The 11,884-nt window shown below is 36.8% G+C and overlaps 1 non-coding gene across 1 annotated transcript; it reads right to left on the reverse strand.

Annotated features, from left to right (window-relative positions):
* Positions 1-9,992: 9,992 nt before the first annotated feature.
* On the reverse strand, positions 9,993-10,099 carry LOC112826296 (U6 spliceosomal RNA). The gene has a single exon (XR_003208905.1). It is a non-coding gene; the product is annotated as a U6 spliceosomal RNA (small nuclear RNA).
* Positions 10,100-11,884: the final 1,785 nt, after the last annotated feature.

Below are 11,884 nucleotides of genomic sequence, written 5' to 3' on the forward strand. Positions count from 1 at the left end.
AGCTCGGGGTTGCCATAAACCGTGATCCGTGGCACAGTCGGGCCACTGCTCCTCCAGCTGGGACCGAACAAGCAGCAGATCCAAGGAGACTCCCCTTCCTCCCCTGGGAGGAGCGGTGTGGGAGCACACCAAGGATCTGCTGGGTTTGGAGCCTCCACACGGGGTTGGGTGCCACTTAGCCTGGACCAGGCAAGGGCGGGGCAATTGTGCCTCCGGCAAAGACATCTGGGAATCAAGGCAATGGGCCCCTCCCCCAGAAGATCAGCAAGAACAGCCAGCCAAGATCAAGTTTACCGATCAATGAGAACGGCAGAACTCCAGCGCTAGGGGAATACTGCACATAGAATCCATGGCTTTTTTACCATGATCCTTTAAGTCTTTCAAAGTTAATTTTTTAAACTGTCTTTTTTTTTATTTTTCCCTTTTTCAACCAACATCTTATCAATCCCTTTTTAAAAAAATTTTTTTTATTTTAGATTTTTAGAGTCATATTCTATCCCGTCATAGTAGTTACCCTTATTTTTGGCATATATATATATAAGTTGATCTCTCTTTAAAATTATGAGATACAGTTTCTTCTAACAGATCAAAATATAGCTTAAATCTCTAGTGTATGGCTTTGTTCTAACCTCCTAACTGATCACATTCTCTCAATTTTATTCTTTTTTTTTAATCCTCTTCATTCTTTTTTCAGACAACTTCTTATCTTATCAATTCCTTTTATAAAATTTTTTATAATTTTCATCTTTACGGTCATATTCCATTCCTTCATCGTATCAACCCTTATTTTTGTACATATGTAAGTTTTTCTTTCTTTAAAATTTTGGGAGGCACTTTCTTTTAACAGACCAAAATACACCTGAAATCTAGTGTGTGGCACTGATCTATGCACCAGCCTCGTCATATTTGATCATATTCTGGTTTTATTGCTTTGTTCTGATTTGTTTGTATCTTTTTCTTTTTATTTTTTCTTTCTTTCCCTTTCTTTTCCCCTGGTTTCAGGTCTTTTCTGATTTGTTTAGAGTATATTTTCTGGGTACATTTTACCCTGTTAGCAGTTTGTTCTCTCATTCATCTATTCTCCTCTGGACAAAATGACAAGACGAAAAAAATCCCCTCAACAAAAAGAACAAGAGGCAGTACCGACTGCCAGGAATCTACTCAATATGGACATTAGTACGATGTCAGACCTAGAGTTCAGAATGATGATTTTAAAGATACTAGCTGGGCTTGAAAAAAGCATGGAAGTTATTAGAGACACCCTTTCTGGAGAAATAAAAGAACTAAAATCTAACCAAGTAAAAATCAAAAAGGCTATTAATGAGGTGCAATCAAAAAAGGGGGTGCTAACTGCTAGGATAAATGAGGCAGAAGAGAGAATCAGTAACATAGAAGACCAAATGATGGAAAACAAAGAAGTTGAGAAAAAGACAGATAAACAACTACCAGATCACGAGGGCAGAATTCGAGAGATAAGCAATACCATAAGGCAAAACATTAGAATAATTGGGATCCCAGAAGAAGAAAGAGAGAGAGGGGCAGAAGGATATTGGAGCAAATTATAGCAGAGAACTTCCCTAATTTGGGGAAGGAAACAGGCACCAAAATCCAGGAGGCACAGAGAACCCTCTCAAAATCAATAAAAATAGGTCAACACCTCGACATCTAATGGTAAAACTTACGAGTCTCAGAGACAAAGAAAAAATCCTGAAAGCAGCTCAAGAGAAGAGATATGTAACCTACTATGCTAGAAACATTAGATTGGCAACAGGCTTATCCACAGAGACCTGGCAGGCCAGAAAGGACTGGCATGATATATTCAGAGCACTAAATGAGAAAAATATGCAGCAAGAATACTATATCCAGCTAGGCTGCCATTGAAAATAGAAGAAGAGATAAAAAGCTTCCAGGACAAACAAAAACTAAAGGAATTTGCAAACATGAAACCAGCCCTACAAGAAATATTGAAAGAGGTCCTCTAAGAAGAGATAGAGCCTAAAAGCAACATAGACCAGGAAGGAACACAGACAATATGCAGTAACAGGCACATTACAGGCAATACAATGGCACTAAATTTATATCTTTCCATAGTTACCCTGAATGAAAATGAGCTAAATGCCAATCAAAAGACACAGGCTATCAGATTGGATTAAAAAACAAGACCCATTGATATGCTGTCTGCAAGAGACTCATTTTAGACCCAAAGACACCTCCAGATTGAAAGGGGGGGGTGGAAGGCCATTTACCATGCTAATGGACACCAAAAGAAAGCTGGGGTGGCATTCCTTATATCAGACAAATTAGATTTTAAACCAAAGACTGTAATAAGAGATGAGGAAGGACACTATATCCTACCTAAAGGGTCTATCCAACAAGAAGATCTAACAATTGTAAATATCTATGCCCCTAACATGGGAGCAGCCAATTATATAAGGCAATTAATAACAGAAGTGAAGAAAGACATTGACAACAATACAATAATACTGGGGGACTTTAACATGCCCCTAACTGAAATGGACAGATCATCTAAGCAAAAGATCAAAAAGGAAAGAAAGTCTTTAAATGACACACTGAACCAAACGGACTTCACAAATATATTCAGAAAATTCCATCCCAAAGCAACTGAATACACATTCTTCTCTAGTGCCCATGGAACATTCTCCAGAATAGATCACATCCTAGGTCACAAATCAGGTCTCAACTGGTACCAAAAGATTGGGATCATTCCCTGCATATTTTCAGACCACAATGCTTTGAAACTAGAACTCAATCACAAGAGGAAAGTCAGAAAGAACTCAAGTACATGGAGGCTAAAGAACATCCTACTAAAGAATGAATGGGTCAACCAGGAAATTAAAGAAGAATTTAAAAAATTCATGGAAACCAATGAAAATGAAAACACAACTGTACAAAATCTTTGGGATGCAGCAAAGGCAGTCCTAAGAGGAAAGTATATAGCCATACAAGAGTTTCTCCAGAAACAAGAAAGGTCTCAAATACACAACTTAACCCTACACCTAAAGGAGCTGGAGAAAGAACAGCAAATAAAGCCTAAACCCAGCAGGAGAAGAGAAATCATAAAGATCAGAGCAGAAATCAATGAAATAGAAACCAAAAGAACAGTAGAACAGATCAACGAAACTAGGAGCTGGTTCTTTGAAAGAATTAACAAGATTGATAAACCCCTGGCCAGACTTATCAAAAAGAAAAGAGAAATGACCCAAATCAACAAAATCATGAATGAAAGAGGAGAGATAACAACCGACACCAAAGAAATACAAACAAATATAAGAACATATTATAAGCAAATATATGCCAGCAAATTAGATAACCTGGAGGAAATGGGTGCATTCCTAGAGATGTATCAATTACCAAAACTGACCAGGAAGAAATAGAAAACCTGAACAGACCTATAACCACTAAGGAAATTGAAGCAGTCATCAAAAATCTCCCAACAAACAAAAGCTCAGGGTCAGATGGCTTCCCAGGGGTATTCTATCAAACATTTAAAGAAGAATTAATACTTATTCTTCTGAAAATGTTCAAAAAAATAGAAATGGAAGGAAAACTTCCAAACTCGTTTTATGAGGTCACCATTACCTTGATCCCAAAACCAGACAAAGGCCAAATGAAAAAGGAGAATTACAGACCAATATCCTGGATGAACATGGATGCAAAAATTCTCACCAAAATATGAGCCAATAGGATCCAACAGAACATTAAAAGGATTATTCACCAGGACCAAGTGGGATTTATCCCTGGGCTGCAAGGTTGGTTCCACATCTGCAAATCAATCAACGTAATACAATACATTAACAAAAGAAAGAACAAGAATCATATGATCCTCTCAGAAGATGCAGAGAAAGCATTTGACAAAGTACAGCATTCATTCTTGATCAAAACTCTTTGGAGTATAGGCATAGAGGGTACATACCTCAATATCATAAAAGCCATATATGAAAAACTGACAACCAATATCATTCTCAATGGGGAAAAACTGAGAGCCTTCTCCCTAAGTTCAGGAACACGGCAGGGATGTCCACTATCACCACTGCTATTCACATAGTATTAGAAGTCCTAGCCACAGCAAGCAGACAACAACAAGAAATAAAATGGCATCCGAATCGGCAAAGAAGAAGTCAAACTCTCACTGTTTGCAGATGATATGATACTCTATGTGGAAAACCCAAAAGACTCCACCCCAAACCTGCTAGAACTCATACAGGAATTCAGTAAAGTGGCAGGAGAGAAAATCAATGCACAGAAATCAGTGGCATTCCTATACACCAACAACAAGACAGAAGAAAGAGAAATTAAGGAGTCGATCCCATTTACAAGTGCACCCAAAACCATTAGATAACTAGGAATAAATCTAACCAAAGAGGCAAAGAATCTGTACTCAGAAAACTATAAAATACTCATGAAAGAAATCGAGGAAGACAGAAAGGAATGGGAAGGATTTCCATGCTCATGGACTGGAAGAACAAACATTGTGAAGATGTCAATGCCACCTAGAACAATCCACACATTCAATGCAATCCCTATCAAAATACCATCCACTTTTTTCAAAGAAATGGAACAAATAATCCTAAAATTTGTATGGAACCAGAAAAGACCCCGAATAGCCAGAGGAATGTTGAAAAAGAAAAGCAGAGCTGGCAGCATCACAATTCAAGACTTTAAGCACTATTACAAAGCTGTCATCGTCAAGACAGTATGGTACTGGCACAAAAACAGAGACATAGATCAATGGAACATAATAGAGAGCCCAGAAATGGACCCTCAACTCTAGGATCAACTAATCTTCGACAAAGCAGGACAGAATGTCCAGTGGAAAAAAGACAGTCTCTTCAACAAATGGTGTTGGGAAAATTGGACAGCCATATGCAGAAGAATGAAACTGGACCATTTTCTGACACCACACACAGAAATAGACTCAAAATAGTTGAAAGACCTCAATGTGAGACAGGAGTCCATCAAAATCCTAGAGGAGAACACGGGCAGCAACCTCTTTGACCTCAGCCACAGCAACTTCTTCCTAGAAACATCTCCTAAGGCAAGGGAAGCTAGGGCAAAAATGAACTATTGGGACTTCATCAAAATAAAAAGCTTTTGCACAGCAAAAGAAACAGTCAACAAAACCACAAGACAACCGACAGAATGGGAGAAGATATTTGCAAATGACATATCAGATAAAGGGCTAGTTTCCAAAATCTATAAAGAACTTATCAAACTCAACACCCAAAGAACTACTAATCCAATCAAGAATTGGGCAGAAGACATGAACAGACATTTCTGCAAAGAAGACATCCAAATGGCCAACAGACACATGAAAAAGTGCTCAACATCACTCAGCATCAGGGAAATCCAAATCAAAACCTCAATGAGATACCACCTCACAGCAGTCAGAAGGGCTATAATTAACAAGTCAGGAAACAACAAATATTGGCAAGGATGCAGAGAAAGGAGAACACTCCTACACTGTTGGTGGGAATGCAAGCTGGTGCATCCACTCTGGAAAACAGTATGGAGTTTCCTCAAAAAGTTAAAAATAGAGCTCCCCTATGACCCAGCAATTGCAGTACTGGGTATTTACCCCAAAGATACAAATGTAGGGATCCAAAGGGGTACATGCACCCCAATGTCCACAATAGCCAAACTACGGAAAGAGGCAAGATGTCCATCAACAGATGAATGGATAAAGAAAATGTGGAGTATATATACAATGGAATATTATGTAGCCATAAAAAAAAATAAGTCTTGCCATTTGCAACGACATGGATGGAACTAGAGGATATTATGCTAAGCGAAATAAGTCAATCAGGAAAGACAAGTATCACATGATCTCACTGATATGAGAATTTTAAGAAACAAGACATAGGATCATAGGGGAAGGGAGGAAAAAGTTAAACAAAATGAAACCAGAGAGGGATACAAACCATAAGAGGCTTTTAATCTGAGGAAACAAACTGAGGGTTGCTGGAGTGGTGGGGGGCTGGGTGATGGACATTGGGGAAGGTATGTGCTATGTTCAGCCCTGTGAATTGTGTAAGACTGATGAATCACAGACCTGTACCTCTGAAACATTAACACATTATATGTTTAAAAAAAAGAAGAAGAAGATAGTAGGAGGGGAAAATGAAGGAGATGAATCAGAGGGGGAGTCAAACTGTGAGAGACTATGGACTCTGAGAAACAAACTGAGGGTTTTAGAGGAGAGGGGGGTGGGGGGAATGTGTTAGCCCAGTGATAGGTATTAAGGAGGGCACGTATTGCATGGAACACTGGGTGTTATATGCAAACAATGAATCATGGAATACTACATCAAAAACTAATGATGCAATTTATGGTAATGTATGGTGACTAACATAACATATAATAAATTAAACTAATAAATTAATTAAAAAATAAATTTAAAAAACTTGAATGAGAAGACACTGATGCAGATACCAAGATCAAGCTGATGTAAAAATTAAATTATAAGGATTTTATAGTATCTGTCATTGAAATATTTCAACAAGCAAATGCACATTCTCTTTTTTTAAGATTTATTTCTTTATTTTAGAGAGAGAGCATGAGTGGGAGCAGTACAGGGAGAGGGAGAGAGAATCTCAAGCAGACTCTGAGCTGAGTGTGGATCCTGACAGGGGGCTGATCTCAGAACGCTGAGATCACAACCTGAACCAAAACCAAAAGTTGAAGCTTAACCAACTGCTCCACAAGTTGTCCCACAAATGCACATTCTCTTGATAGAAAATCCCAGCAAAGACATAGAAGTTACAAAAATATGAAATGGGGATTATAGAATGGAAAAATAGAATAACAGAAATTTTTTAAATTGCTGGATGAGTTCAATGACAGAGTGGAGATAACATATGATGGAATCAGTGAACTTTACAGTAAATCAATAGAATTTGCCAATCTGAATAACAGAAAGTAGACTGAAAAGGAAATAACAGAGTTCTAGAGACCTGTAAGGCAAAATAAGAAAGCCAGCATTCATATAATTGGAGTCTTGGAGGAGAGGAAAACTGAGTGGGGCTAAATATATACTCAAAGAAATAATGGTTGAAAACTTACCAAATTTAGAAAAAAACTATGCTTATAGAATGAAAAAGGTAAGTGGACCCCAAATTAAAAAAAAAAAAAAACATGCAAAGCAAACATCATAATTAAATTTCTGGAAACAAAAGACAAAGAAAAAATCTTGAAAGTAGACAGAGAAAAACAACACAAAACCAATAGCAGAATACTAATTCAATTGACATTGGGTTTCTCATCTGAAACCATGAAGGCCAGAAGTGGCACACTTTTCAAGAACTGAAATTTTTAAAAACCTGCCAATCATAAATTCTATAGCCATTGGAAATATTTTTTTTAGAAATGAAGAGAAAATAAAAACTGTCCACTGAAAGAAAATGGAGATAATTTTCACTAGCAAACCTATCCTTCAAGAATAGGTAAAGGAAGTTCTTGAAACAGAGGGGAAAGATTACAAAAGAAAGCTTTCACCTTCAAGAAGGGAAAAAGAAAATGAGAATGGGTAAAAATAGGGTTAAATATAATATTTTTCTCATGAACTTCTTAAATCATATTTGATGATAAAAATAAAAATTGTGAAGTTCTGATGTGATGTTCAATGTATGTAGAGAAATACTTAAAATAATTATATTCACAAAGGAGAGAGAGTAAATGGATTTAAGTAAAAGTAAGGTAGTAAAATTTTGATGCTGTAGACTATGATAAGTCATATAAGTATATTGCAACCCCCAAAAAAACTATACAAAGTGATATACTCAGAAACACTATAAATAAATCAAGATGGAATCCAAAAAATTTTAGGTATTTCATAGGAAGGGAAGAAATGAGAAACAGAACAAGAAACAATAGAAACATAAATATTAATAGCAGCTTTACTTGTAATAGTCAAAAGCTGGAAACAACCCAAATGTCCTTCAATGGGTTGAATGTTTAAACAAACTGTGGTACAACCATACTACTATGGAATACTAGTCAGCAATAAAAAGGGACACACTACTGATACATGTAACAACCTGGGTTAATCTCAAGGGAATTATGCTGAGTGAAAAAAGATAATCTCAAAAGGTTATGTACTGTATGACTCCATTTATATAGGTCTTGAAATAACAAAATTATAGAAATAGAGAACAACTAGAGGTTGGTGGAGGTTAAAGTTGGGGGAAGGGGTGTGGAATCAGATGGGACTCAGAAAGGGAGAAGCAGGAGGGAGTGAGAGGGAAGTGGTTGTAATAATAAAAGGAGAAGCTTCTTTGTGGTAATGGAACTGTTCTCTATCTTGACTGTAATGGTGAACACAAAACTACACATGCAATAAAATACACACAAATGAGCATGTAAAATTGATGAAATCTGAATAATGGTTTATATTTATACCAATTTCCTGAATCTGATATTGTACTATACAATAATTATGCAAAATGTTACATTCCCAAAATGTTACACAGTTTGGAAAACTGTGTAAAGGCTGTATAGGATCTCTCTATATTATTTCTTTTTTGTTGAGAATAATTGATATATCATATTAGTTTTAGGTGTATAACATAATGTTTTGATATTTGTATATTTTGTGAAATGATCACCACAGTCTAGTTAACATCCATCACCACACATAATTACAATTTTTTTTTTGTGATTAAAAACTTTTAAGACTTACTCTCTTAGCAACTTTCAAACATACAATACAGCATTATTAACTATAATCACCATGTTTTACATTACATTCTATGACTTACTTATTCTACAAGTGAAAGTTTGCTCCTTTTTTTACCCCTTTTACCCATTTTGCCCACCCCCACCTCCCATCCTCTGGCAACCACCAATCTCTTCTCTGCTATGAGTTCAATTTTTGTTTTGTTTCCACATATGAGATTCCACATATAAGTGAGATCATATGATCTTTGTCTTTCTCTGTCTGACTTATTTGACTTAGCATAATACCCTCAAGTTCCATTCATGTTGTGGCCAATGATAAGATCTCATTCCTTTTTATGGCTAAATAATATTCATATATATATATATATATATCATATTTTATTTATCCATTCAGCCATCAATGGACACAGGTTTAGTCCATGTCTTGGTTATTGTAAACAATGCTTCAATGAATTAGGGGTGCATATATCTTCTTGAGTTGTTTTCATTTCCTTCAGATAAATATTCAGAAGTGGGATTGATGGATCATATGGTAGTTCTATATTTTATTTTCTGAGGGACTCCCATACTACTTTCCATCGTGGCTGTATCCTTCCCAAAATAGGGCACAAGCGTTTCTTTTTTTCTTCATATTTCTGCCCACACTTGAATAGTCATTCTTCTAAGAGGTGTGAAGTGATACCCCATTGTGGTGGTGTTTGCATTTCCCTGATGATTAGTGAGAACCTTTTCATGTGTCCGTTGACCATTTGTATGTGTTCTTTGAATAAATGTCTATTCAGGTCCTCTGTCCATTTTAATTGGGTTATTTGTGTTTTGTTTTTTTTTGTTGTTGTTGTTGAGTTGTATGAATTCTTTATATATTTTGGATATTAACCCCTTATCTGATCTATCATTTGCAAATATTTTCCCCATTTGGCATTTTGCCTTTTTATTTTGTTGATGGTCTCCCTTGCTGTGCAGAAGCTTTTTAGTTTGACATAGTCCCCCCTGTTTATTTTGCTTTTGGTGTCAAATCCAAAATATCACTGCCAACATCGATGTCAGGGAACTTACCTAGTTTTCTTCAAGGATTTTTATGGATTCAGGTCTTATGTTTATGTCTTTAATCCATTTTGAATTAATTTTGGGGTATGGTGTAAGATAGTAATCCACTTTCATTCTTTTTCATATGACTGTCCATTTTTCCCAACACCATTTATTGAAGAGATGATCCCTTCACCATTGTATATTCTTGGCTCCTTTATCATATATTAATTAACCATATATGCATGGGTATATTATTTCTCTTTTCTTTTTTAAATATGGAACACTTCACAAATTTGTGAATGTCCTCCTTATATAGGGGCAATGTTAACCTTCTCTGTATCATTCCAATTTTAGTATATGCAGTGCTGAAGCAAGCACAGTATATTATTTCTTATGCCAGCACTTGCATCTATAATTTTCTCAAAATACAAATTTTTAATAAATGGCTCTTCCAGAAGACCATTTATAGGCCTAGTGCCAGTATGATTTTTTCCTCTCATAGGAAAAAGATAGGAATAAATTATGGTGGTAATAATGATTCTCCAGTAAATCTCACCAGGGTCTCTGTACATGTTTCTCAGAAAGAAAACTTTCACATTGTTAAAACAAATGGAACATAAAATGCTTTCAGAGTTTCTATATAAACTCTCTTTGCATAAGCTATTCCAAATTACTTTTGTTTTACAAACTGAAGGGGTTTTATTGTTATGTTAATCACCATACATTACATCATTAGTTTTTTTTTAATTTTTTTATTGTTATGTTACTCACAATATATTACATAATTTGTTTTGGTGTAGGTTTCCATGATTCATTGTTTGTTCATAACACCCAGTGCTCCATGCAGAATGTGCCCTCTTTAATACCCATCACCAGGCTACCCCATCCCCCTACCCTCCTCCCCTCTAGAAACCTCAGTTTGTTTTTCAGAGTCCATCATCTCTCCTGGTTCGTCTACCCCTCTGACTTACTCCCCTTCATTCTTCCTCTCCTGCTATCTTCTTCTTTTTCTTTTTTTTTTTCTCAAAATATGTTGCGTTATTTGTTTCAGAAGTACAGATCTGTGATTCAACAGTCTTACACAATTCACAGCGCTCACCGTAGCACATATCCTCCCCAATGTCTATCACCCAGGCACCCCATCCCTCCCACCCCCGACCACTCCAGCAACCCTCAGTTTGTTCCTGAGATTAAGAATTCCTCATATCAGTGAGGTCATATGATACATGTCTTTCTCTGATTGACTTATTTCACTCAGCATAACACCCTCCAGTTCCATCCACGTCGTTGCAAATGGCAAGATCTCATTTCTTTTGATGGCTGCATAATATTCCACTGTGTATATATACCACATCTTCTTTATCCATTCATCTGTCAATGGACATCTTGGTTCTTTCCACAGTTTGGCTATTGTGGACATTGCTGCTATAAACATTGGGGTGCACGTACCCCTATGGGTCCCTACATTTGTATCTTTGGGATAAATACCCAGTAGTGCAATTGCTGGATCGAATGGTAGCTCTAATTTCAACTGTTTGAGGAACCTCCATACAGTTTTCCAGAGGGGTTGCACCAGCTTGCATTCCCACCAACAGTGTAGGAGGGTTCCCCTTTCTTCGCATCCCCGCCAAAATCTGTCGTTCCCTGACTTGTTAATTTTGACCATTCTGACGGGTGTGAGGTGGTATCTCATTGAGGTTTTGATTTGGATTTCTCTGATGCCGAGCGATGTTGAGCACTTTTTCATGTGCCTGTTGGCCATTTGGATGTCTTCTTTGGAAAAATGTCTGTTCATGTCTTCTGTCCATTTCTTGATTGGATTATTTGTTCTTTGGGTGTTGAGTTTGATAAGTTCTTTATAGATTTTGGATACTAGCCCTTTATCTGATATGTCATTTGCAAATATTTTCTCCCATTCTGTCGGTTGTCTTTTGGTTTTGTGGACTGTTTCTTTTGCTGTGCAAAAGCTTTTTATCTTGATGAAATCCCAATAGTTCATTTTTGCCCTGGCTTCCCTTGCCTTTGGCAATGTTTCTAGGAAGAAGTTGCTGCGGCTGAGGTCGAAGAGGTTGCTGCCTGTGTTCTCCTTTAGTATTTTGATGGACTCCTGTCTTACGTTTAGGTCTTTCAACCATTTGGAGTCTATTTTTGTGTGTGGTGT

The sequence above is a fragment of the Callorhinus ursinus genome, unplaced genomic scaffold (genome assembly GCF_003265705.2).
Source record: "Callorhinus ursinus isolate GAN/ISIS: 27379988/994484 unplaced genomic scaffold, GSC_fseal_2.0 scaffold4, whole genome shotgun sequence".
NCBI classification, from domain to species: domain Eukaryota; kingdom Metazoa; phylum Chordata; class Mammalia; order Carnivora; family Otariidae; genus Callorhinus; species Callorhinus ursinus.